Below are 24,838 nucleotides of genomic sequence, written 5' to 3' on the forward strand. Positions count from 1 at the left end.
CACTTTATACGGTTGCAAACAAACACTAGCAATGATTTGAGAGTAAAAGGAAATGAGAAAACTTTAATTCTGAGGTCGGGTGCAATTGAAAAGCTATTTTACACGTTATAAATTTGGCCAAATCAGTAATCGATAATCGCGACCGGGGGATCGCGATCGCGGGAGAACTATAAGGATTTGAGATGGGTTCTTTGGAAAGCTTAGGGTGTTAGCTACAAGCAGACATTTAAATTTTGTTTCTAGCATGAAAATTGAAGAAGTTATCTACATTTTCGTGAAGGTCGTTTTTTTCAGATAGAAGCAAATTGTAAAACAAAGATGCGCTTTTAAAAAGACAAACAGGATTTCTTTACACTAGGGATGGACTATGACGAAACAAACTACACAACAGCACAGGCACCAGCCCAGGACGTCTTTGGATCAGGTTTTTGCCTGCTGAGATGCTCGCCTTCTTCAGAAAAATATATATCAGCGCAAAGATCGGTTTAACACGACTAGTACAGAAGGAGATAATAGGGATGCGATAGAGAGTTCAGGCAGTTCAAAAATATTCTCACAATGCAGTTCTGGATATAATAAAGGATGGGTTTGGATAGGGATGACTATGGACAGTACATGGCTAGTGACAGTCCTATGCTAAGGATACTCACTACATAGGTCTGAACAGAACCGTCTGGCATTCAGGTCAGACAAGATTTCTGGACAGGAATTCTGCTGGGCACACTGGACTGGACAGCAACACGCTCTGGTCTGCAATCAGCAAGGCGCTCTGGTCACCTCACGGTAGGACTGGATCTGCAATGGCTCTGGTTCACAGCTATTTGGTCACAGCACGGCTCTACTGAGTTGGGTCTTTGGATTCTGGCAATAATTCTTAGCAGGAAAGCAGTACAGCACAACCAGGCTGTTCTTTGGTTCCCCTGGGAGGTCTGGGGTAAATTCTGGTTTCTGGAATTTTCAAGGCCTAGCTGAGAGTTGTTCAGCTATGGAAATGGGCCTTTCTGCTTGCCAAGTTTCTGGAGTCTGGAGTCTGGAATATGGATAGTTCTCTTGCAAAGTGCTCCCCCAGAAATCGGTTGGTGGGTGAATGTGTGTCTTTCTAAGTCCTCAGCTGTCTCTATTTATGCATTTGATAAAGGGGTGTGTATGCTGAATTATCCTAAGCGCACCCCTTAGGTAGGCTATAGGCTAGAATCTTTCCTCTCCCTTGATTGGAGGAGAAAACAGTGTGTCACCATGATGATGATGTGGTTTTATGAGGCAGGGAATCCTCCCCTTGGGTTTTGAACATGAAATCTACTTTTCATACACAATTTTGCAAACTTTATAACAATAGCATATCTAGATCACATATTTTGTGGAGCAAATATTCGTCCAAGCCCCGACTCTGTAGGAGCTTGGGTCTGGATTTGACAGAATGTTGCACTTTTTGTCCCGGACACTATCTCTAATTTGTCCAAAATGTGTACACATGTGCGCATTGTATATGGGCATAAGCGTGTGAAGTTTCATGCTTCTGACATCAATACTTTTGGTATAAAACCACAATTTCTACAGTTATGTCCCAGAACATAGCACAGAGTTCTGGCTCCTCTTAAAATGTGCAGCAACAATTTAGGTTCACAAGTCCAGGGTTTATATATTTTTTTTACAATTGTCCACAGAAAATTATCAATCTTATTAGAAATCAGCTTTTTGTCCATTGTGAATCACCAAAATTGTCTGTCCCCTCCTCCTTTTCCTTCTTGCAGCTTCAGCAGCAATCTCCGCCCACTTCCTTCTGGCAGATGCCCTTCACAATCCTTCCTGATTAGCATCTCCAATGCTGGGAGAAAGCCCATTGTGCTCTTCCCAGAGCAGCCCCCATGCCCCTCCCCTCTTAATCAACACCTGAATGTGAGTTCCTGGTCCAGAAAGCAGAAGGGAGGTGCCTTGCCCAGTGGGGGAAGTTGTTTTGTAGTTTTGGCTTGAACCAGGCTTACTTTAAAAGTCAGTTTGTTACATTTTTCTTTGTGGAAAATAAACTTGCAATTTTAAAACAAACATCTAGAACACTGATTCCAGACTCTAAACCATAAAGTTTAAATAGTTGCAACCTAGGTTACTCTTGATAACAGGTCACTTAGATTTTAGACATTAGATTTTAATGGTACAAGTTTATAGTTATAAAGGCAGGTTTTTGAAACAGTCACAGGCGGCCGCTGGTACTGCGCCCAGGTTTTGACAGCCTTCACAGGCAGGCAAGCTGGCTCTGCATGTTTTTGGGACCAATTCAGCCTTCCAGGATATTGCAATTCCACAATGCTTTCTTGACTTCAGTAAAATGTGACACCCCGCAAGAAGATTGGATGTTTGCGTGTGTTTAGGACCAGCATTTCATATTTTCAGCAACCAAGAAAAGATTTAAAGGCAAGATTCCAGATTTCTTTCAGCAAGCACTGCTTTTCATCTGTGCTCCATTTTTACATGTTGGGCAGCCCAATGAAATGTTTCAGAAGTGCGGTCTCCATTCCACCACTGACAACATGCATGGTAGATTTGGCAGCCATCTTTTTGTGCTTGGTAGAGCACAATTTCCTTAGATTTTGGCACGCCTGGGGTTTACGCAGCCATTTTCATGATTCTGGTGCCACCAGCACACAGTGATGCCGCAGGGCAGAGCAGAGTGGGTTAAAACATCCAACAGTATTAATCTTAGAGCCTCCTGGAAATGTGTGTAGGTAACTGCAGATTCAGTGTGCAGGATGCCATTGTTGAGGGAGTGGTCCCTGGGATATGACAAGAGGTGTATTAGCCTCATCTTCCCGGGTTCTTTTTTAGGTATCAGACACTAAGTAGTGTGGAAATGGCATTGATTCCCAGGGGCCTGCAATCCTACCCAGGTGCAATTCTTTCTCTATTTTGTCTCTCACTACCTTTGGGTTGTCCCTAGGTGAGACCAGATTCCTTGGGATTTTCTGTGACCCTTCTCCCTTGAAGGGAATAATGAAACCTTCCTTGAACCCCCTCTTGATTTCTGAGCTGATTTCTTTGTCGGGATAATTTATTAATGCTTTGCGAAAAATGTTTGGGTTGATGGGGGTTCTGCCTGCTTCCCCCTTGCAGTTGGCGCAGTTGTGCTTATACAAGCACTCCATGAACACTGATTTTATTTTTTTCCATAATTCCTGCATGGGATAGTGGATTTTGGGGCGTGGTGAACTTTGCTCTGCCTGCGGGTATTTGACCTAGCCCCCCATGGCTGTTTTTTCCCAAAAGGGCTGCTCTCCCTTCCTATGTTTTTCCTTTTCAGTATTTCGGTTTCCCCGTTGTGAGTTTTGTAGTTGCTTTGCCGGTTGCCTGAGCAACCTCTTCCTCTGATGGAGGCTCGACATTCAATATATATAGATTGTTCTGAAATTCATCTCATTCTATTGCTGGTCTTTCCAACTTATTCCTTCTGAATCTTATGTCGTAAACTAGCCACCCCTTCCCCTTGTGGGCAAGTTTTACCACTTTGATTTTATCCGCATATGCCCATAGCTTTATTCCATCCGATGGGAATTTTTCCAGAAAAATTGTTGCTAAAATGGAAAATGATTTTCACCAGTTGTCCCAGTTCTGTTCTACCTGGGTGTTCCTGGCTATGGTCTTGTCCTCAATCTTTTTGGGATCCCTGAAAGCATTTCAATGCATTCTTTTGCCCATATGGCCTCTTTGATTGTTATATCAATGTTCCATGCAAGGGATTTTTTGTACCTGCTCAGTATTTCCGTTTTGAAAGATGTTAGTTTTAAATCTAGCTGTGCACTGCAAAATATCATAATATCTAGGGTGGCACTGCTGTTTGTGTCTATTGGGCCTGTGTTGTTTGGGATGGGCGTCACCCATGATTTTAACGTCCCTGTTGGTTCTGGCCCTGTTGGTGTGGCCAGTGGTGCTGGTGGGTCTGTGTGAATTATGGGATCTATAATTATTGTGGGTTCCAAAGGTATGTTCTGACCTGGCGCCCTTCTGGCTCATTGGGAGCCTGTTGTTTGTCTCTGACTTCCTGAATCATCTGTTGAATCTCTTTCATATTTTCACACAACATAGACAGTTTTCTTCTTTTGTTACCTTTGTTGAGGGTTTCTTGTATCTTGCTTTACTTTGCTGGGGGGGTGGGGGCTGTCTTCCTCCACTGCTGGTACTGGTAACCCTTCCTTTGGTAAGCCATATAAATGTTCTCTGACCCAGTCCCATCCATAATGCTCTGCTGTCTTGATTGCAGCTTGCAGATGTGGTGATTTTTGCTTTTCTGACACGTTTTTGGGCTCCTGTGGCTTTATTTTGGGTGCCATGCTTCCCCCTGGTCAGAGAAATAAATTAAAACATTGTTGCCTATACGCCGGTAACCTTGTATAATGTCCAGTTTTTTAGTACCGCTAAGACCTGGGGTTGTTTAAAAACTGCCTGACCCCTGCGTATGTAAACTGTATGTACAACAATTACAACAAATTAGCTGTTACCCGTATTAGGTAACTGTATATTGTGCCCCGTGTCAGGGTACTGTCTGTGGCCTGGGTGTTTCTGCAGGTTTGGCTTAATATCCCCTGTTGTTGTGTATTTGTATTTATATTCCAAATGTGTATTTGTGTTCCAAAATGCTGCAATATTGGCTTGCCCTTTGTCTTTCCCTGTGCTTTTTTAAAAAATGGCTTGCAGACTGCATGTTGTTGGTGCAAGGCTGCAAGGCTCTAACTGGTTGGGTTCTTGGGCTCCTTCCGTTCGCTCCTGCTCTTCTGCGTGCAAGGAAAAGCTATAATGTATTCTGCACGCTGCACTGAGCAAAACCGTGCCACTAATGTGCACGTATAACCTTCAACGGCACGCGGCAATGTCGGGCGTGCCTGCGCGTACCTGGTTTTGATATAATGTATCTTATGCATCTTGGAACCCACATTGTGCAGCTGCTTTTCATTTGATTAATTAGTAATGACAGTCCGTAATAATGTTGCATCAACTTTCCTAACAAAACTTCTTTTATTCAGTAAATCCAGTGAATCTCACACTCTACTGCTGTATTGACATATTTCTTACTAGTAGTCGCTATATCCTAGTGTGTGGTATTGCTTCTCCGGCTGCTCCGTGCCAGCTTGCTTTTAATCTTTTGTAACTGACAGATGCTTTACAACTTCTCGCTTATTAAAAGTGCACGTGTGTCGTGCATGGGCCACGTTGCTGTGGGCAATGTGATGCTGGGGCCAGGAGATTACTTACTTGGGTACACAAAGTCTTAGACCCCTGCCTCCGGTGCCATGCTCCTTTGCTGCTGTTTCTCTCTCTCTCTCTCTCTCTCTCTCGAACACGAGCCCACTAGGCCCGCCCTTGTTGTTGTTGTGCTTCGTTCGCCGGCCTCGGGTGGCGCTGCTGCCTGTGATTACAGGGCCGCTTTTCGTTCAGCGCGATTTCTGTAACCTTTCTTCCACCAGGCCCTGCGCTTCTCGATTGGGACTCCTGCTGTCGCGAGATAGAAAAAAAACAAACAGAACAATGTTCGTGGGAAGGAGGTGACAAGAATCAGCAAACCTTATGAAAATAAAAAGAGAGAGACGCTGAGTACACAGCGAACTCTCTGGATGTTTGGGTCCCCGTGCAGGGGCCACAAACAGCTTGTGTTTCTCTGAGCTGAAAGCAGCTCATTATATAGGACCCAGGGGTAGCCCCTGGGTATTTGTAGTGTATATGTGGGGGCTGTGAAGCCAGCCCCCATGCCGGCCTGCAGTCGACAGTCTGAGCACTTGGGGGGGCTAATCTTTGTTGTTCCCCTGCCTGGTGGCTGACCTTGCTTCCCCTGGGTGCTCAGCATTCATTTGTTATTGTGGAAGAGTGAGGTATTCTTTCAACCTCACCCTTCCTGCACTTTGTAGTGCAGAGACTGTGTGTCTCCTTGTTGTTGGTGGAGAGGGGATCTGGGCCTTGGGGAGGGCTGCTGCCCCTCTCCTGGGCCCGCTGCCATGGGGCAGCAGTTACCCAACCTCGCTTGGTGCTGCCCGGCAGCGTTGCCCATAACTGTAACAACGCATCGGGTTTCCAAATGTGCTTAAGTTTATGAGTACCAATGCAGCATCACACTTTAGAAAATTCAATGAAAACACAGTTTTACCTGACAATATCGATTAAATGTATATCTATTCTCCACACAAAAACACATCCCCTAAAGCAACAGGTGGACAGAAAAAAAGCGAGAGAGCGAGTAATCGACAGAGCTGCACATGGTATGATATGATATGATCGTTTATTTATATAGCGCCTAAACACAATGTGTTTCAAAGCGCTTCAAGGCAAGGGAGGGAACACAGGAAAATACAACCACATTCTTACAGGCCATGAACAGTAAGGATGTGAAATTATCGTACTCGGCCTGACGACATTTCAGATAGTGCAAGAGCTAAGACATAGATACGGAATGGAGGGGGAGAGTGAGAAGGAAATGTAAACAGACAGGCGACTACCGTACTCGGCCTGACGACATTTCTGGTAGAGCCAGAGAAAAACAAAAGGTGAGGGAGAGGGGTGCAGAAAGGGAGGGGAGGAACAAAACAAGCAACTATCATACTAGGCCTGACGACATTTCTGATAGTGCTGGAGGGGTGGTCAGGAGGAAAAAAAACAGTAATGGAAGGATGGAGGAAACAGACAAGGTTGCTATCATATTACGTCCAGGGACAATTCTGATAGAGTAAGTGCATAGAAGAAAGTAAGGGGAGGAGATAGGAAAAGGGAGAAGGGAAAGGAGGTGAGAAAAGAGAGTAAGCAGTCAAAAAGAGTGGAGAAGGAAGAGTGGAGAGCGAATACAATTGCAGAAGTCAGTAGTAACACATAGAGCCTCATTACACCTTATGCGGTAAAATCCGGCCATTACCGGCATGGCGCTATTAACGTGTCCATTGTCGCATGATGCTGCTAATAGCGTGGCATTACGAGTACACGGACATGAGCACAGCGTCATGCCGGTAATGACCTTACCGCCATGCCGCAAAAGAACCCAAAAAGTCCCTTACCGGCTTCGACGAAAGCGCTGATAGCACTTCCCACCTCCCGCTACATGCAAATAGCGGTCACTGCTAATAGCAGAGACCGCTATTAGCGATCACCGCTATTAGCGGTGACTGTAAAATTGCGGAACCGGAAATAGCGTCATCGCACAGGAATAGGAAAGAGCACGGCGGCCATCTTTATAAACACAATCCATTGTCACCCTCAGCATCCAGGACCTGTTTCCACATGACTCCAACACCAAATCATCCCGGATACCCTGAAGATGCCAAAGGCCATCAAGAAAGGCACTGATCGGCAGCGCAAAGAAAAATTCATCAGCGAGGAGCTGATCATCTTAACCGAGACCCTTGCCGCAAATGCCAATGTTGTATTCACCAATGACATGCAGTGTGAGACCCTCGTGAAGAAGAAGGCCATCTGGGCTGAGGTTGCCCATAAAGTCAGTGCGGTAGGCACCACCACCCGCACTGTCAAGGACTGCAGAAAGCGGTGGGATGATCTACGGCTCCGGGTCCGCAGCATTCTGGCTGCAAATTGCAACCTGGCTGTGGTCACAGGAGGTGGAGCTGATTCACCAATAAAACTCCGGGAGTGGGAGGAGACCCGCGCCAGCACTATTGGTGTGGAATCGATCGAGGGAGTCGGAGATATGGAGCGTGGTGCGCCCACTTCATCAGATGGAGGTGAGTGTACACATTAAACAATGCACTGTGAAGGTTGAGGGCCCCCCCAAATCTGAGTCCAGATCCAGCCCATGGATCCAGCCACAAACATACATGCACACAACCCTGCCAATGTGAGTGTCACACCCCAACACACACACACATGCACGCATCACCACATACACTTACAACACAGGCCCATTCATGCATGACCCTCCCGACATCCCCTAAAGAGGTCCCAATGCATAGAGCGGCATGACGTAATCATTCTGCATAAAGCACGTAGAACCATCACCAATGATATTCCCTATTTTTGTCCCCCACAGGATCACAGACAGACAGTGATGAACAGGGCACTGTGACACATGCTCCCCCAGCCAAGAAAAAGCCCAGGACACAGGAGACAGGGGACACCGCCACCACCTCAAGGGGCACCGGGAGGAGTGAGCACCAGCAGAGGGGTAAAGGCAGCAAGAGCGCCAGTTCAACACAGCCTGAAGCCACGGCTGCTACAATAGCTGCACCCACAGCAGTGTTCTCCCCGTCATTGGAAACAAGCACGGTGGGCCCGCTCTCTGCTGCCACCAGTTCCACTGGTGAGGCAGCAGCCACTGTGCCGCTGTCGGATGTTGAGGAGACCATTGACCTTGAAACGCAAAGGCAGACCCCCAGCCCCCTGCAATCCATTGAGCCAAGCCCACGGCCACCATCGCAATCAAGTAGCCATGGACAATCTGGCAACGACACCGTGGAAGGGCGCTGGTGCCCTCAGGTGTCCTCACCTAATGGCCGAGGCATGGATCAGGGCGCAGCAGCCACCCCAAGAGCTGGACGCAGTCGCCATGACCTGTCAGCCATCAGCCAGAGGCAGGTGGAAATAACAGCACTGGTTGGCCAGCATGTGGAAGAGGCAGCCCGTCTGAGGGAGGAGGTTAGGTGGTCGAATGCAAGCCAGACAAGAGAGGGCATGGAGGCCTGCACAAACAGGCTATGCGAGGAGATGGCCCAACTGAGGCAGGTCCTCACACGCATAGCGGACGCTATGGAGCGACAATATCCCCCCACCACAGGATCAACCGGGAACCTCCTCCTCTGTGAGTTCTCATCAGACAAGCCCTCCTCCTTGCGCACCATGAGGCACACGCCATCCCAACCTCCCAATGGCGGTGGATGCCATGAGAAGTAGGGCCAGCAAGAACTAGCTGGCACATGTGCAGCAGGACACCTACGCACTACAAACCACACATGGGGGTGTTGTGGGGGGAGGGGGGAAAGGGTGTTTTTGGGAGTGTTGTGGGGGAAGGGGGGGAAAGGGTGTTTTTGGGAGTGTTGTGGGGGGAGGAGGGAAAGAGTGTTTTTGGGAGTGTTGTGGGGGAGGGGGGAAAGGGTGTTTTTGGGAGTGTTGTGGGGGAGGGGGAAAGGGTGTTTTTGGGAGTGTTGTGGAGGGAGGGGGGAAAGGGTGTTTTTGTGAGTGTTGTGGGGGGTGGGGGGAAAGGGTGTTTGCACAGTTGGGGCCATGCACTTTTTGTTCACAAATTAATCATAATACACTGTTGACAAGTTGAGACACAGGCTTGGTCTTCTTCATTGTGTTTGTGTACTTAATTGGGGACAGGGTCCATTGTGCGCCTCACCACATACAGCAGGGCAACAATAGCCATCTCCATCCAAATTAGTTGACCCTTGTCTCTCAGAATATTTGATAAATCAGATGCTGACACACATCGTGTACCTCCTGGCCATCGCCACTTGCTTGTCCAGGTGGCCCATTTCCCCCATCCTCACCCCATCAACATCATCTTCATCAGGTGGTTGCATGTCAATGTCAGGGGGCATAGACACATTCCGTCTGATACACATATTGTGCTGCATGACACATGCCATGGTTATCTTCGGCACTTTGTCATGGCCGTACAGGAGAGCCTCACCCGGCCAGTTTAGGAACCGGAGCTGTGTCTTCAGAAGGCCAAATGCCTGCTCAATCACGACGCAGGTACGGTTCTGTGCAAGGTTCTATTCCTCTTCGTGCCTGTTCTGTGGGTTCCGTATAGGGGTAAGGAGCCAACTCTTCAGGGGATAGCCAGCATGACCTGCATGGCTGGAACAATGGGGCCTTGTTACTGGTCACCTCAATTGCAACCTGGACATTTCACACTAATTCTGTTCGAATTCTGATTAGCATCCACGATTCCCAGCATGCATGGAGACGATCAGTGTAACTGCAACGTGAGAAGGTAAGCTAGTCCCTGCAAGTGGACGTGTACCATGCATGCATCCGGCAGTATTTCCAATGTCCTGGGTGTGGATAGGTCCTAGGTGTTCCTGGGCCCAGGCAACCTTTGTACGACACTGCTAGTGTACTGGCATTATGATTCCAATGTCCCCATGCTGTGAAGCGGCACATCAGTAGTGGTGTACGGGTGTGGTTCTGTACAATGGCTACAGGTGATCCCTTTGCATGCACTCAGGGCGCCTATCTGTTGTGATGTTGTTCAACGCATATTTACATTATGCATATTGGCTGCATGTAGTAGCTTTGTGTCATGTAGGGTATGGTATGATGTGCAATGTGCATGTGGATAGATGTGTCATGTATTGCGTTATGGATTGATGCCTTTGTTGTGCATTTTACTACTTGCATGTGGTTTCGTGTCCTCTCCATTGTGTGCTGATTTGGTGGACATTGGCGTACATCTGTATGTCCCTTTATTGTACGGACGACAGTCCACAACCAGTTGGAGTATACATCTCTACCCCCCCCAAACACACCGCACATCACACTGCCATGTGCCTGCCCTGCTACTCAACAAGTAGCCACAAACTTTGTCCAGCATGGCGCTCCATGTTGCGTGATATCATTGAGTTCCGCAGGAGCATTGATTCATGGGTTGTTCAGGGGTATCGGTCACGACTGTTGTTCTCTTTTTTGAGTCACATACCATTTGGACATTGATGGAGTCGTAATGTTTTCTGTTTCAGTAGACAGCCTCATTGTGATGTGGGGGCACCATTTCCACATGGGTACAGTTGATTTCCCCGATGCTACTTGGGATGCATGCAAGTGAATAGATGCCAACTTTGTCGTTGGAGATCTCCTGGGCTGACCGTGGCAGGGATATGTGTACACTGGTGTGCTTCAGGGGGGCATCGAGCACCTGGGTCGGCGTGCGTGTGAATACTGGTTATGAAATGCCATGCATCTGCACTGCCGTATGCTGGTAGGTGCCTGTGGCCAGGTAGTGGAGCACAGTTATCACCTTCAGTAGAGGGGGGATGGCAGTACGGATGTGTATGTGGCTCACTATGTCGTTGTGATTCATGTCCACCATGGTGGTGATGGTATCCCGGTCCAGGCGGCAGAGGGTGTGTATCTGCTCAGGGTTTAGGTTGAATGGAATGGCTAGAATCCTGGGGATTGCTGGCTGCCTCTGTGGTATGACTGGGTGCACTGGTGTGGCTTGCTGGGCCAGTATCACCATACTCCTCCCCCTGCGTCTCCTCTGTGCTGCCTGTTGTTGTTGGTGCTGCAATGCAAACATGTCCTCCAGCCCACGTAATGCTGCAAGTATTGGAACCATCTTGGTGTGGGAAGGGGTGTGGGAAGGGGTGTGATGTGCTCCTTTTGTGCTGCCCCAGTCTCCATTGCCTCCACCTGTGGTGTTGTGGCCACCTGTGGCAGGTGGGGACACTACTCAGCTCTCTTAACGTGTGGTTTGCGATGCCAGTATTTCCTCCTTGCCGGTATGGGCTTCTTCGGCCAATGACATGCCGCTATTGGCATGTCCGCATGCCTTGTAATGGCGTGCTATTAGCGCCATGCCGCTATTTGCGACATGAGGGGTCGCGCGCCCACGGACTGGCCGCTATTAGTGACACCGTTCTTAGCGGTGCCGCTAATAGCGGCCAGTCCGGGTCGTGATTAGCTAGGGAATCTAGCGATACCGGTAATCCCTTACCAGTACCGTTATTCCCTTACCGCCTTACGTGTAATGAGGCCCATAATGTTGCAAGCAAGGATACAAGATGAAGATGGGAACAGCATGATTCAGGGCCACCATGAGTACAAGATGCAAAGGAAGTCCAGCAAGAGAGTTGAGAAAGAGTGACGCACCGTGAATGAATGAAGTCCGTAAAGTCAAATCCAGCATTGGCCACAAGACAGTGATGGTGAAGGAAGGCACCAGGTGGGCGGGGCTTGCTAAGTGGTGAAAAAGAGCAGCAGGAAGGTACCAGGTGGGCGGGTTTTAGGCCAGGTGACCTAGATCCACTTGCACCTGCTCCCCATCTGCAAAGGAAAAGAAGCTGGAGGGCTCCTTAAGTAGGGAAACAAAGCGGCAAGCAGGAAGGCACCAGGTGGGCGTGGCTTGCTAAGTGGTGAAAAAGAGCGGGAAGCAGGAAGGCACCAGTTGTCCAGGGCTTGCTAAGTGGTGAAAAAGAGCGGCAGGCAGGAAGGCACCAGGTGGGGGGGCTTGCTAAGTGGTGAAAAAGAGCAGGAAGCAGGAAGGCACCAGGTAGGCGGGGCTTGCTAAGTGGTGAAAAAGAGCAGTAAGCAGGAAGGCACCAGGTGGGCGGGGCTTGCTAAGTGGTGAAAAAGAGCGGCAGGCAGGAAGGCACCACACAATTAATTTGTGTATATTATATTCCAATCCACAGCCACTGTTGTTCATGTATAAGAGCAAACATTAGAAGAGAGGGGACACGATACTGAGTATTATTTATGTACATACCATGGAACTGTGCCTGCCTCATACTACCAGTCCTATAATTCCTACATAAGGTTCTTTCTTGAATTATTTTAGGGAATTAGGTATTTTTCTCAGAAGCACTACTTTCAGACCCAGAATGATATGTTATTATATTTTACAGCACTACCAATCCGAGTTGTACGTACAGTGTAGCACAGGACATGGAATGCGTTTCAGGACACTTCTCTCTGTGAAGGCAGCAATATGTAATGCATGATGTTAAACCCCTACCTTCAAGACACATATACATGCAATCCAATACATGCAATCAACACACGTTTCATCTAAAGCCACTGTACGCTCCAAGTGCAGCATCATACTGGGTGCCAACGAAGGATCCAAGAGCAGGGGTCCTGCTCTGCTCAAATAATATGACAATATACGAAACATCCTTTTGAGCTGCTTGATATCTTGAAATCAGACATTCTGAGAAATTAAAACACCAGATGAATAGTTCCTCGATTTAGTTTATCGCTATGCAACATGAGACACATGCAATTCAATATTGTGCTTGTGCCGCAACTCAAATGTGCTATTTCTTTGACAGGTGTCATGATATGATATGATATGATATGGCATTTATAACGCGCCTATACACAAGTGTTTCAAGACGCGACGAGGCAAGGGAGGGGGAACAAAGGGAAGACAGAGACAACGATACTACTAGGTCAAGTAGCATTGAGATCGCGCAAGTGCAGGGGAGGGAGAAGAGGAAAAAGTGAGAGGGGAAGGGGCAGTGCGGTACATAGCATAACAGTAAAATAAATAAAAATAAAAAACAATAAATAAGAAGTGCATCCGGGCGATGGCAAGTTCCGGGGCAAGTGCACACATCAAGTGTCAGGTGCTGGTAGGGGGCTGCAGGGATACAGAGAACAGCCCCCGAGTGCAGGGGACAGTGCAGGTGTGTAACTGGCCGGGAGGGGACCTGAGCCCGAGAACAGAGGGTAGCCAGGTGACCAGTGCAGGTTCGGTTTCAGCCAGGAAGTCAGCAGGGGAGAGGAGGAGAAAAAGTAGAAGCAAAGAGAAAGGTCTGAGGTGCTTCTGGAACCAGAGATGGTTCTCCTCAAGTTTCAGTGAGGCCGGGAGGCTTTTCCAGAGGGAGGCCCCAGCAGAAGAAAGAGATCTACCACCAACTCGCTGCTTGGAGAAGTGACTGGCCCTCAGGGAGTTGGAGGTGGATGAGCGAAGGGCTCAGTCGCATGTAGGCACAAGCTAAAGACATGTTTGCATTGGTGTGTTGCAATGCACCACCTGAAAAAGAGCAGGAAAACCAATTTTCATGTGCAAATTCTTTTGTTTATAAATGCCGATGTGTTGAAATGAAACGTAGCCTGAACATTTCTAGACAAAAGCCTTTTACAATGGCGCACGCCCGTAGGACAACGCTTTATCAATCATACATGTGTCCTACACTGCTCTGATAATTGTGCTCTAGTCATGCCACTGAGTAATACTGACAGTGTGAGTCTGTGTGCCAACACAAAGCATGCACACATAAAATAAGGATTCCCGACTATGAAGAATGCATTTTTTAAATTATAGTGTTGCTCTATTTTACTTATTGAAACAGACACAGCCTTTCGATATGTGTCATATGTTAATTTTCGATGCAGGAAATAAAAACCATGTTAAAAAAGTCATTGCTCTCACTTCGTCAAGTGTAACGTGGCATGCTTTAATTAATGATGCTATCTTCATTGGCTTAGTTTGAAACGATGTTTGAATATCTAGCCATTTATTCTGGGATTGGTTTGCATTTTCTACAGTTTTCAAAATCTCTCCACCTATCATCTCAGCTGTCAATACACAGAGATCACTGACCAGCTATGACCAAATGTTTTTCCAGTCTGTGTGCTTCTGGACCAAAGTTTCAGTGCAGATAGCCAGGGAGTTGTGCTTCGACTTGTCTAAATGCCCATACAAACGTCTGAACAAGAAGCCTGAGGAACCATTGCCAGAACAAGCACACGGGTAAAACAAGTATAATTACTCATGGCCAACATTATCAATGGCCTTTGTCGCTACCAACCTTTTCCAATTGCAAGAGAAAAATACTATTGGAAAGAGGAGAGATAATGAACTGGGAGCACCACCTGCCCTCTGGCTCCCGGTGGAGATGTTCCATTCATGGGAGCACTGATAGGAGAATCGTTTTATAATTGTTATTGCTGAGTCAGCATTAGGGCACATGCCTTCCATGTACTAATCAAGGAAAGTGGAACGTGGAGTGATATCATCAATTTATACCCACAAATGAATACTACTCTGCAAAGGTTTCTCCTGTGGTTATCGAATATGTACCTTTCACCAAGCACTGCTCTATATAGCCATTGTTTCGTGCCATGACATACATTAAATGGATGATAAATACATGACACCCACCGTGATCTTCCTTTTTCTTGATCTGTTGTTGGCAGTGACTATACACTAAAGGGAATATCAGACCAGGCAATTGCTATTTAAAGAACTGTTTTAATGTCTAGGTCAAGTCGCATGCGCTCCACCCCAAGAACATTATTTGGTCTGAATGTGTTACTATATACTTCTGAACACGCACTTCACATGTCTGTCTTTACATGCTCTCCAATTTATAAGGCTCTACAGTTTATTGTATTATTCATGTGCTGTGCCAAAGCGCGTTTCTCCCACTGCAGGCTTTCTCAAGGATTTAGATTAATTATGTCTCATCTCAGAGCTGCCATTTTCAATATTATTCTTGATGCAGTGATCCTGCCATGGCACAGCCTGGCAATACAGAGAGTAACCTCCACATCAGAGAACATAACATTGCAACCAATAGGTCACCAAACTCGTTAGAATCAAGCAGGAACCCTTCATCAAGAACAATATTGAGGAGAAAAAAAATGTGGGGCTAGGCTACGTGGTGTGCACTATTAGCCCAAATGGCAATTGACCATTATACACATTGATATGAATTAAGATTGTGAGCTAACGTTCCATGCAAAGATTGCATACTTTTACTTCATTCACAATAATCTCAACATGAATACATCTCCGACATCTTTTCAAAGTAAAGCAAAGCAATATATATGCAGCGCAGGGGCAGCACCTCGATGCCCTTGGGCTGCAAGTGTGCTTTATGAATTAAAATAAATAAATAAATAAATAAAGTCTCAGTTCCCTGTCTATGACACATTTCATTTTACTGACCACTATTTCCACTCAGATTGCAACACTTCCGCAAATATCTGTGTCAATAATCTAGGCTGAGAATGTGCAGCATTGTATACCATATTTGGGGTATTAACAATTGGGGCAACTCAAATGAGTTTATCCTCAATAGATTTAAGCAGGACACACCTTGATTTCTTACCAGGGCCAATGAATGACCCTCCCGATGAAATAATTGGAATCTAACAAATGGTTTCTGAATGTTCTTCATAACATAACATACTTCTTTGCCCGCCCTGTTCAGCAGCAAATTAATACTGACTGCTAAGTTTCTGCCTGGTTTCAATCCTTTAGCTACTCAAGTAGGGACATCTATGCAATAGAAAAAAGGCAAATAAAAACTTTGAATTTAAAAATGAAAGTGTGACCTGCAGACCATGCAAGGCATCTGCAAAAGACAAGTGTGAGGTAATGTGTGATGTTAGCAGCCCATCTACAAGAAGAGTATATGTCTAATGTATATTACAAAACACATGAATAAAACTCTTAAGCTATATGGAAGAATCCAGCAGCCTTTTGTTAATTGGAGAACAGTGAATTTTGTTTTATAAAAGTGCAACATTTCAAAGTAAAGTAAAAATCAAATTGGGCCTGTGTTATTTCTGTTTGTTTCCTTAAAGGACTAAAAACCAGTATTAATATATTACATCTACAGAGTATACAAAGTAAATGTCTACAGAGTATACAAATTAAATGTTTGAGAGGAGATTGATTGAAAAGAACATGTTATGCTATGCTGTTTAAAATGACAATTACAGTGGAGAAACGTGGAGAGTAAAACCACTTCTGAAGTGTGCTGCATTTGTGAATAAAGCCAGAAACAAGGCCTAGACAGCCAGATAACATTTGACCTCCCTGTGCACAGAAAAACAGCTGCTTAGGGGCATGGAGTGCTTTCCCATAAAAGAAGGGTGACCACTGTCTTTGAAGTCCAAAAATCAATTTTATGACTCTGATGTCTTGTTGTCACGACCACTTCTTGCACATTATGGCAACGTTGGAGAAGAGGGCCGCGGGAGCCATCACACTGTAGTACAGTTCTTCAAGGAACTGTCTAGTTGTTTTCAACATGGCGGCTTTTCGATATCAGCGCCTTACAGTCAAGGCGTGCAGCATTGCAATCCTTTGTTCCTGCTCTGTAACTCTGGGAAATACGCTGTACGGCTCTCCTGCTGCCTCTTTTGTTCCTCCTTCTCTCTCTATTGCTAACATTTTTTCCTGAGATCACCTTTCTTACTGTCTTCTCCTTCTGCCTGCTGCCTGCTGACAGCCTTTCCTTCACGGACCTCCTGAGAACTTTGTCAGCGTCAGTTGTTTTCACTGCCTGCCTGTGGATCGAGGGTGCCTTTCACAATTACATCACAGCCGGAGCCGTGGATAGGGTTTTATCAGAATTAAAGGTTTTTTTCCCTGGATTAGGGGCACTTCTCCAGTTCCACCCAGGAGATAGAGGGGTAATCTCTGGGGGTTAAAGGAGAATCCACCAGGGCAGCTTGATAGGGATGGCCCTACTTGGTCACCCAGAAGCTACGGGAAAGTAACAAGAAGAAGAAAGGAAAGTGTTTGAGCAATGGGCAGCAGGACAAAGGTGATCAAGAAGCCTCAGGTGAGTACACAGAAGGAATAATTGAGTGCTTACACAGAGGTACAAAACCTCAAGACCGAGAACGCCACACTGCGAAAAATGTTAATGACAAGAGACGCTGTGATGGCTCATTCCCCGGTGGGAGGACTTACATGTGGTAAATTTGATGGCACCCTAAAAGGCTTGAAAGTGTATCTGGATGCCTGTACTATGCTCTTCCTATTTCGGGAAGCCACTTTTGCAACTGACAAGGCCAAGATTGGATTCATGGTCTTAAATAGGATGGGTAACACCTTGGCATGGGCTATATCGCATGTGATTGCAGCCAATTCACTTGTTACCTCCTATCCGGCCTTTGTTTACAATCTCAACATAATGTTTGAAAGACAGAAATTGACATACAATGTTTAAGAATCCTTGCTTGACATTAAGCAAGGTAACCTGGATGTTCTGACCTATGTCTCCTGTTTCAAGAAGCTAGCGGCTGAAGCTGGGAGGCCTAAGAGGGCCCAGTTCACCATTTTTCAAAGGGGTCTCGTGGAAGAAATCAAGGATGAATTGGCCCGTTCTCCTCGGCCGGACACTTTGGCAGACTTGATTTCTCTGATTCTCTATATTGAATTTCACCAACATGAACATCGAGACGAAAGTAGAAGACACAAGAGTATTTTACCGATCCCCAGACAATTGAGCATTCTTGTTACTAAAGAATCCCCATCAGTGCAAGAACCTATGCAAATAGGGACAACTCAGGGTCCTCAAACCGCAGCTGAGGGGCAAAGAAGGAGAGAGCAAGGCCTACGCATGTACTGTGGATCACAAGGTCATGTCCCCAAGTTCCTCCCAGGAAGCCGATAAACTACAGACCCTGATCTGAAAAGGGATACAGGATCGGGGTGGCAGCAAGAATCCCTCGATTAATTCTTCCCGGTCAACCGAGGAGCCCGAATACCAACTTGTGGTTCTCAAGGTTTGCCTTTTTGATCACATTCAACTCTCAATCAAAAATGTAGCTCTGATAGACCGCAGAGCTGCAGGTATCATTTTGGATATCCAGTAGGCAGAACAACACCAGGTACTGCTGGAAGAAAGGATAACTAACCAGCAAGTGAATGGGGTAGATGGACGGCCTTTAAGTTCGGGACCCATCACTAAGAAGACCAACAAGCACATAATAACTATATCTGAACATGTCGAGACCATCTCCTTTGATATTATCACGAGGCTCATATCCCTCTCATACTTGGCATCCCCTGGTTGTGCAGGCATAATCCTGCCATTGATTAGAAAGAAAACCTTGTTTCATTTTCGCCTACTTTCTGTAAGGACTCATGTTATCAAGGCAGCAAAACTTCCCTGGCTAAGACAGCGCATGCCAAAGGACCACATACTACCCCTCCAGCTGTGCAGGAGGTATTTCTAGTGGCTACCAGATATCTCATCTTCTCTAAGGTATTTGAGGATCATCTGCCCAAGCAGCTCCCACCCCATTGAGCAGAAGATTGTGCCATAGACATCCTCCCTGACTCTGTAGTCCATTTTGGGAGAATGCACTCTCTTATCCAGTCAAGAAAAAAGGTCCCATGAGAATATCTAGATGAGAATCTCACCAACGGTTTTATTAGGGAATCCAAATCTCCTGCAGGGACCTCATTGTTCTTCATCTCTAAAAAAGACACCCGTGAACTAAGAACACATATCATTTATAGAGGACTGAATAGGGTGACCATTAAGCACTGTTACTCTATGCCTTTAATAAAAGATATCCTGGAATATGAACAGGGGGCTACTTTGTTCACTAAGTTGGACCTGAAAGGTGCTCATCACCTGCTCTGTAGCAAAGAAAGTGATCACTGGAAGATGGCGTTCCACATCCCCTTTGGACTTTTCGAGTATCAAGTAATGCCCTTTGGGCTAGTCAATTTTCCTGCCGTCTTTCAAAGATTTATGGATCACCCTTTTCTCTTACGTCCTTTTTCGTCATGTTCTTATCTATCTTGACAATATTATGGGCTATTCCAAGGACCCTGAAGACCACCAAATATATCCGAGTTACTACAATGCCTTCAAGAGAACCACCTTTGAGCCAAGCCGGAACATGTTTTCTTCGAGGTTAGAAATGTGCCTTATCTGGGCTTCATATTGTCCAAGCAGGGAGTTCAGAAGGATCCTTGTAAGGTGACCGCCATCACCTCTTGGCCCACACCAAGACCTGTTAGGGACATACAAAGGTTCTTAGGAGTGGTTAACTTTCATAGGAGGTTCATTCCTGATTTCTCAGGGTTGGTGCTGTGAATCACCTATTTGTTGAAGAAGTCAGTAGCGTTTTTGTGGGATAACACTGCATAACAAGACTTTCTAACCCTCAAAGAAAGGTTTTGTACCGCACCTGTCCTAGTCCGGCTGGTTCATAACAGACCATTCATAGTTCAGACCGATGGTTCGTATGGAGCCGTTGAAGCAGTGCTCAAACAACAAGGAAGAGATGAAGACAAACATCCATTGGTCTATTATTCCTGCACATTAACATTTAGTGAAAGGAACTACTCAGTAATAGAGAAGCAATAATTGGCCATACGTGCTGCTTGTATGGCATGGAGACACTTGTGGTTGGGGGCAGATCATCCTTTTGAGGTCTGCAACAGAGCATAAGAATCTGCAGGTCTTACAGCAGATGGAGTGCAATAACAGCAGAAAGAAGGCTCGTTGGGCCTATTTTTTTCTCCCAGTATGATTTCCACATCACCTACATACTAGGAAGCAAGGATGTGGTTGCCGATTCCCTTTCACGTCACACCATGGGAAAAGAGGTTGATATCGACAAAAGGGAGAAGATGCTACACAACAAACTGGTCAGCTACCATCTTCAGACAAGAAGTGGTTGTACCTAGAAAATGTAGGAACTCCCGTCCCCTGCACACTATCTGATATCTGTAGAACAGATCAATAATTTGATGAGGTAGTCAGAAATTCGTATGAACAGTTTGATACCATTTTTTACAATCAATAATTAAATTTGTAGAACAGTGTAAGTAAATAACCATCTTGCAATGTTTATATCAAAACAATCATAGTATTTATTGTACGATGTTAGGCCCAACACATTTCGATTTTACACTCTTCTTCAGGGGTAATATCACAATTCCACAAGTTTCTAGAGAAAATAGAAAAAGGTACATCTTAGCATATATATGTACTTCCATGTGTAGAAAGCGTCATAATATTAAATGTATAATTCAACAGATATCAATAGAGATACTTCATTGAAATAAACACACACCTTTTGACAATTTGTGCATTTTTTGGTGAGCTAAGTCAGCTAATGCTAAAGGTAAAAATTACTTGCAAGAGAGTGGACACATACCCTTATAACAATCAAGTCTGGAGGAGGAGTCGACCTAGTCAGTGTGAGGGCATTCTTAAGGTTAAAATATTGGTTGTGAGCAATTGAAGGAAGAAGTAGTGACCAAGATCAAGGCACCACTTACCATCTAAGGTGAATACATAAGATAAGCAGAATTGCTGATAGTTCAAAGCGATGTGATTTCTGGGAAAATTAGTTGTCTCAATGATAGAAAACCGTATTATGAACAAGAAACGTACAGCGAGTGAATACATGAATAGGTACAGTTTAGAGTCATCTGTATGAATAGATCTGTCTACACTTACATCAAATCCAATTAGTGTCACACAGGACAGCTACCAGAAAAGGAGATCCGTTCTCTAAAGTAATATTCAGAAAAATCCAGAAAAACACTTTCAAGCGATCAACTAAGAGTATAGAAAGAGAGAGCAAAGGAGAATTACGATATCTATTGATATCTGTAAAATTATAAATGTATGTGTATTTATTATCTGGTAATGGCGAAGCGGATTCTAGTTCTTTTAGAATTTTGAAAAGCTCCTTCGTGGTGGATTCAGCTTGCGAGATGAGCAGGTTATACGTTTCTTTTTTTGCCTGTAGACTGGCTTCCTTGTAATTAAGGGATGCGATGAAGAGGTTGTCTTTGTTAGAGGCACAAGGGAGACTTTTCCAAAGTGATTCCGCCTTGCGTTTTTCTTTACGCAGAGCTCTAAGATGTGGCGTAAACCACAAGTTCAGGTCAGCTCGTTGTTTAGCTTTCCTGAGTTTGAGTGGGGCTATCGTGTCAATGGCTTTGAGCAGTGTTTGGTTGAAAGTGTCCACTAAGAGCGTGGGGTCGTTATAGGATGAGGCACAGTTGTTCAGAATGGATAGGATAAGCGGGAGTAGCTTATCCCTGGTGATGTCCTTTTTATTCCTGGTGGGGATAGAGGGGGCTATTGGAGGTTTGGTGCTGGGAATGGTGGCAGGTAGTTGGAAAATAATGACGTGGTGGTCAGACCAGGCACAAGCTGAGTTGGAACTTATCGTAGTATTGCAATTTAAGTCTACAATCCAATCAAGCGTTCTGCCTTTGTTGTGTGTAGGTTCGAGGTTACGTTGTTGCAAGCCAAGGTTTGACACAATGCTTGCAACTTCTGTGGCCATGAGATCCTTGGGGTCAGACAGTCCAAGATTCAGGTCCCCTAGCATCAGCACTTGTGAGTTAGGCTTAGTGTTGTTGGAGAGGATAGACGTAATATCTTCTGCAAAGGAGGAAAGTGGACCGGGCGGTCTGTAGATGAGGTGAAGTGTCGCTGTATTGGTAGGTGAGAGTGAAAGTTTCACTGATAGTGATTCCGCTGAACAACATTGAATGTTTGGGATCAGTCTCATGTTGATATTCTCCCTATGTATGAAGGCAACACCGCCACCTTTAGACAGGTTAGATAGGCGGTCATTTCTGAGGATAGGGTATCCGTCAGGAATGGCGAGGGATAAGAGCGGGCCAGAAGCAGCGTGTAGCCATGTTTCTGTGATAGCAATGAAGTCGAGGTTCTGGGTGGTAATGAAGTCAGCGATATCGAGGGCATGAGCGGTAAGGGATCTGGCATTGATAAGCGCTCCTTTCAATTATTTAGGTCCGGTCGTGGATGGTTTGGGTGAAGTCTGGGTAGAGGCACGGGTGGTGTTTGTGTATTGGAGTTGGGCACACGGAATGCAAAGCAGTCTGGATCCGAGTGTAGCATTTCTAAGTGTAAGTGTGCACGGTTGGTTAGGAGTGGGTTTGGTTGCGAAATGTTTGAGCCACAGGGCTGGTTCATTCAGGTAGGGGTTGGGAGAGTGAGTGTAAGTGATGTAGTTGGGTGGTGGAAGTGAGCTATAGAACATTGTTGTGGCGTATGCACAGGAGGTATTGCAAGGAATGCCGGTAGTGCAGGTGGGCGTTGCACAGTATGCCTTGACTAAAGACCATGTGATGCCTAAGATGAATGTGAGTGTGCTTGCCGAAGGGAGGGGCCGCATGTCAACGGAGTTCTGATACTTCCAATGTGGCATGGCACAACTATGTCAGGTGATGTTGCAGCTACGGCGCCGGCAGATGGTACGTTAGCGTAGTTGGGACTGGGCAATGTGCATGGGCTGGCTAATCAGAGTAAGTCATAGAGTTAGATGGGCGAGGCAACTATGGCAGATAGTACACCGTGTCTGTATCTACAGGTACTAAATATCAGGAGTAAGCTCAGAATGAGGGCTAGTGCCTAAATTTTAACGTGAGCGAACAAAGTGTGGCACAGTAGTCGCATTCCTATGAGGCAATGTGAGGCAGTGAGATAGCAATTATTAGCACACATAGGGTAAGTGGCATGCGTGAGTGTGGTGAGCTAGGCATGATACAGGCATTGCTGGTATAAGCAGGCCTGCATAGGTGAATATGGCAGCCAATTTATACCTGGGTTTAAAGGCACAGTTTGGCTAGAGTGCAATGTAACAACAGACAAGAACAATTATAGCAGCAGGCTCTGTCTAGATTTGAAAATCTCAGTATAGGCTAAAATGTACTGTGCAAGAGGCGTGAACACTAACAGCAGCAGGGTCCATCTAGATTTGAAAATCAAAATATGGGCTAAAATGCAGTATAACAACATACAAGAACGATTATAGCAGCAGGGTCCATCTAGGTTTAAAGATCTCAGTATAGGCTAGAGAGTACAGTGCAAGGCAGCCGCAGGGTCCATCTAGATTTGAAAATTACATTATGGGCTAAAATGCAAAGTAACAACAGACAAGTGCGATTTATATAGCAGCATGGTAAAACTCGGTTTAAAAATCTCTGTATGAGCTAAAGTGTACTGTGCAAGAGGCATAAGCGCTAACAGTAGCAGGGTCCATCTAGATTTGAAAATCAAAATAGGGGCTAAAAAGCTCTATGCAGAGGGGTAGGAGACGCCACAGCGCTATTGGGTTAATATGTATAACGCATGCAGGCAATTCAGGGAAATAGTATTGATGCGGATAGGTACAGTGGACGCTAATGAAACGGTTGCACACATGTAGCGTGCTTCGTAACAGTGGCAAAAAGGTGCCGACAAGGAGGTCATGAGCGGCATATATGCGGCGTGATACAATACAAACTCTCCCCCGATCTCAAGGGCCCTTCAGGATCACCGCAAAGATCAACCCAGTGGCCTACAGACTTCAATTACTGAGATCCTGTAGGTACATCCATCCAGTATTTCATTCATCACCATTGCAGGTTTTCCATCCTGATCCCTTCTGCATATGTACCCGTACTTCTCCATTTCCTACTCCAGGGATTGATGAACCTGAAGAATATGAAGTAGACAGGTTATGTGATTTGAGCTACTGTCGGGGAGCCCTACCATATATAGTTCATTGGAAGGGATATTCCAACCAAGAGCGTACATTGGACCTGCCTCACATATCCAGACTCCCACATTCCTTCGGCAATTCTACCTGTGCAATCCATGGAAGCCTGGACCGGATCGGGGGAGGAGGGGTCATACTGTCACGACCGCTTCATGGTCGTTATAGCAACGTTGGAGAAGACGGCAGCAGGTGCCATCATGCTGTAGTATTGTTCTTCAGGGACAAGCCTAGTTGTTTTGAACATGGCGACGTTTGGATATAAACGCCTCACAGTCAGGGCTTGCAGTGTTGCTCTGGGTAAGATGCTGTACGGCTCTCTTCCCACCTCTTTTGTTCCTCTTTCTCTCTCTATTGCTATAATTTTTTCCTGAGCTCGCTTTCCTTACCGTCTACTCCTTTGGCCTGTTGCCCTCCGACTGCCTTTCCTTCACAGACCGCTTGAGAATGTTGGCGGCGTCAGTTGTTTTCACTGTCCACCTGTGGATCGGGACGCCCTTTACAATAACATCACTGGCTGAGCCGCAAACTGTTTTTATTTCAGCCTTAAAGGCTTTTTCCCTGGATTGGGGCACTCCTCCAGTTCCACCAGGGAGCTGGGGGTAATCTCTGGGACTTAAAGGAGAATTCACCTTGGCGGCAGGCGAGGAAAGGCCCTACTTGTTCTCCCACAAGCTACGGGAAAGTAACAAGAAGAAGAATTATTTGAGCAAGGAGCAGCAGGACAAAGGTGAACAAAAAGACTCAGGTGAGGAAAGACAAGGAATATTTGATACAAGAAACAAGCCTGGCCAATAAAAACAAACGCTCCCCATGTAAAACTTGCATCTGTCTCTGAGTCTAGGCTAAAAACCATTAAACACACAATTAATTTGCTTTGGGAAGTGGCGTACGGTGGTCT

The sequence above is a fragment of the Ambystoma mexicanum genome, chromosome 7q, assembly GCF_040938575.1.
Source record: "Ambystoma mexicanum isolate Mex_15411 chromosome 7q, UKY_AmexF1_1, whole genome shotgun sequence".
Lineage (NCBI taxonomy): Eukaryota > Metazoa > Chordata > Amphibia > Caudata > Ambystomatidae > Ambystoma > Ambystoma mexicanum.